This window comes from Lolium rigidum, chromosome 4 (genome assembly GCF_022539505.1).
Source record: "Lolium rigidum isolate FL_2022 chromosome 4, APGP_CSIRO_Lrig_0.1, whole genome shotgun sequence".
Taxonomy (NCBI): Eukaryota; Viridiplantae; Streptophyta; class Magnoliopsida; order Poales; family Poaceae; genus Lolium; species Lolium rigidum.
The window spans coordinates 201886781-201890866 of record NC_061511.1 but is presented as its reverse complement, the minus strand read 5'-3'; positions in this window follow the sequence as shown (position 1 = coordinate 201890866).

The window sequence follows — 4086 nt, the reverse complement described above, 5'->3', positions numbered from 1 at the left end:
GAGGTGACTAGTGATATGCAGCGTTGGGGCTTTGAGACTTTCGGCTCGGTCAGAAATGAGATTAAGCGCCTACGTTCCAAGTTGGCAGATGCACGGTCAGCGGCGAGGTTTGATGGCACATCTCAAGAGGTGAGGGATATTGAGCAGCAGCTCCATGCAATCTATGAGAAAGAGGAGGTGATGTACCGGCAGAGATCAAGGCAGGAATGGTTGCGGGCTGGTGACAAGAATACTAAATTTTTCCAAAACAGGGCGTCTCACCGGAGGCGTAAGAACACAATCAGAGGGCTGCGGAGTCCGGATGGTTCCTGGTGCAATACTAATGATGGTATGAGCAGCTTGGCTCATGACTTTTACAAGAACCTGTACACTTCGGAGGGTTCGTCTGGAGATCGGGAGGTGCTTGATTTTTTGCAGGCGATGGTCTCCGAGGATATGAATTTAGCGTTGACAGCAACGTTGAGTGATAAGGAAATAGAAGAGGCTTTGTTCCAAATGGGCCCGACTAAGGCACCAGGCCCCGATGGGCTGCCGGCCCTTTTTTACCAACGCCACTGGGCGTTTCTGAAGGATCATGTTTGCAAGGCAGTAAGAGATTTTTTGTCGGGTGTTGATTGTCCGGTTGATTTCAACGACACCATCATTATTCTTATCCCAAAGGTTAATGCACCTGAGTTGCTTAGTCAGTTTCGGCCGATTAGTCTGTGTAATGTGTTGTACCAGATTGCTTCCAAGGCAGTAGCCAACCGGTTGAAGAAAATCCTTCCCATCCTTATTTCAGAAGAACAAAGCGCGTTCGTCCCAGGACGGCTGATTACTGACAATGTGCTTGTGGCGTATGAGTGTGTACATGCGATAAAGTCGAGGAGGAGGAAGCAGCCGCTTTGTGCAGTAAAATTGGATATGATGAAAGCATATGACAGGGTCGAATGGATCTTTTTTGGAGAGAATGATGTTGAAGATGGGGTTCTCTAGGTTATGGGTGGAGATGGTCATGAGATGTGTGAAGAGTGTCAGGTTTAAGGTTAAACTCAATGGAGGTCTTTCCGAAAGCTTTAGTCCATCACGAGGTTTAAGGTAGGGGGATCCATTGTCTCCGTACCTTTTTCTGTTTTGTGTAGAGGGGTTTTCAGCACTGCTCAAACAAGCCCAAGCGGAGAGGGAACTGGCAGGGGTGAGTTTTGGGGCGGGCGGTCCAACTATTACTCACCTTCTCTTCGCTGATGACAGCATTGTGTTTCTGGAAGCGAGCAATGGGAATTTGGAGGCGCTGAAAAGTGTGCTGCAGCGATATGAGGAGTGTTCGGGGCAGATAGTGAACCTTCAAAAGTCAGCTATCTACTTCGGCAAGGGTTGCACCGAGACAGCTCGAGCAACTCTGAAAGAGGTGATTAATATTGAGTGCGAGGCTCTGTCGGAGAGGTATCTAGGGCTGCCGACAGCGGTAGGCCGGGATAGAAATGGGGCATTCAAATATTTGACGGAGAGCTCGCGAGGGAAAGTTAAGGGGTGGAAGGGACAGGGGTTATCAAAGAAAGGCAAAGAGATCTTAATCAAGTCGGTCTTACAATCTGTCCCTACATATCCCATGGGCTGCTTTGAGCTGACGAAGGGCCAGTGTGGGCAACTCTCATCGATAGCATCTCGGTTCTGGTGGGGTGCAGCGGATGGGCAGCGGAAGACACACTGGATTGCATGGGACCGTATGTGCAAAGCCAAGAGGGGAGGAGGTATGGGGTTTAGGGATTACATGGATTTGAACCAGGTGTTGTTGGCGAAACAAGCCTGGCGTTTGATTACCCGGCCGGGCTCTCTGTGTGCTAGAGTTTTGAAGGCCAGATACTTCAAGGGATGTGATTTCATGTCAAGCCATTGCCCCAAGAGGGCTTCGTTTACTTGGAAAAGTATCATACATGGCCGAGAGCTGATGAGGGAGGGGCTGGTGTGGAGGATTGGTAATGGAGAGAAGGTGGACATCTGGCAAGATAACTGGATACCGCGATCATCTGCAACGGCCTATAGGGCATCTACCAGATAAGGAGGTGTCTAAGGTCAATGAACTATTACTACCAGGAGGAGGGGGGTGGGATGAGGAGCGGCTGAGAGAGACGTTTTTTGAAGGAGATGTTGAAGACATTCTAAAGATTCCCGTAGGTCGTGCTGGAACAGAGGATTATTTAGCATGGAATTACACCAAAAACGGGATCTTTACTGTCAGATCAGCGTATCACCTCAAACAGCGTCTGAAACAACTGGCAAGAGGAGGGTCCAGTACATCATTGAGCTGTGATGAGCATCGTGGGTGGCTGTCGTTGTGGGCGGCGAGCGTCCCGGGTAAGGTCCACATTCATTGTTGGCGCTTGGCAAAAATGGCCTAGCCGTGGGAGACGAGCTCAGGCGACGTCACATTAAGCAAGGAGTGAGGTGTGTGGTGTGCCACAGAGATGAAACAATCTTGCACCGGTTCTGGGGATGTCCACACTCCATTCAATTCTGGGAGTTGCTCAGAGCAAGGACCTCGCTACCTTTCCTGTCGCCGCCGCGGACGCTTCGATCTCAGTCCGAGTTTCAAATGTGGTTTCTGGATTGGATGGGTAAAGTGGAGGAAAAGGAGCTGGCAATTGGGATGATGGCTCTGTATCAACTTTGGCTTGCACGCAATGAGGCTCGAGAAGTCCCGATGATCTAGGATCCGGAGGAAGTGGCCAAGAGAGCAATCCGCCTGGTCGAGGAGTGGCAAGCGGCGCAGGTCGGTTCTTCGATGGGATCACAGCGGGCTAAGGAGCACTGGCTCCCGCCGGAAGATGGGTGGTATAAGTGCAATGCTGATGGGGCCTTTTCGCAGGAGACTAGGCAAGGAGGTGTGGGTGTGGTCCTTCGGGATCACCAAGGTACCTTCCTCGCGGGAGAGAGCCTTTTTTTCCCTCATGTGTCTGATCCTGAACGAGCGGAGCTTCTGGCATGCCATAGAGCGATGCAGCTGGCGAGGGAGAAGGGGATACGGAGGATTCATGTGGAAACGGATTGCCAGGGTGCTGTTTCAAAGCTGACAGGAGGAGAGTGTTAGACAAGTTAGATCATAGATACTAACAGTTTATTGTTAGGAGGTTAGTATGGATCAGAACCGTGCCAGGATATGTTAGCCGGCCGGTGTAGCTAGCAATCCTAACAATCTTTGTATCTATCTCTTGTACCCTGCCGTATATAAATAGAGGCTAAAGCCCGTGGAGTTAATCACGGCAAAACTACGTGTTTCACTTGGTATCAGATTAGTTCCGATCTCTTTCCATCTTCCGCCGCCGTCGCTATGGGCACCAACTCTGCTCCCACCGATGCGCTCTCTGGCGCTCTCGTGCCCGGCGCCGCCCCGGCGCCAGCGGTGTCCATCCACTCCATTGCTAGCCTCATCACCATCCGCCTCAACCGGGGGAACTTCCTCCTGTGGAAGACGCAGGCGGTGCCCGCCCTCCATGCGGCACACTTGTTCGGCTACGTCGACGGCACCATCGTCGCCCCTTCGCCGACCCTCACCGAAGGCACCGGCGACGTTGTCCGCCAGATCGCCAATCCGGCGTTTCTGCGCTGGTATCAACAGGACCAGCTCGTCCTCATCGCCCTTCTCGGCTCCATATCCGAGGATCTTGTGGGGCAGATGACCCAGCTCACCACCTCTGCGGGTGTGTGGGCATCGCTCCATGCCATGTTCTCCTCCCAGAACAGAGCGCGTGTGATGCAGATTCGTATTCAGCTCAGCAACACCCGGAAGAAGGACCTCAGCGCCGCCGAGTACTTCAACTGGGTCAAGGCTCTCGTGGACTCCATGGCATCCATCGGGTCCCCGCTCAAGGACGACGAGGTCCTCGGCTACATGCTGGCTGGCCTCGGGCCAGAGTACGAACCGCTCGTCGCCTCCCTCACCACTCGCGACGACGCGGTCAGCCTCAACAGCTTCTACGCCTACCTCATCGGCGCCGAGCTCCGCCTCGAGCAGCAGGCCGCCGCGGGTGACATCCACTCCTCCGCCAACTCCGTCGCACGTCACCCGGATGGCAACCGCGGTGCTCCTCGCGGCGGGCAGGTCCAGGG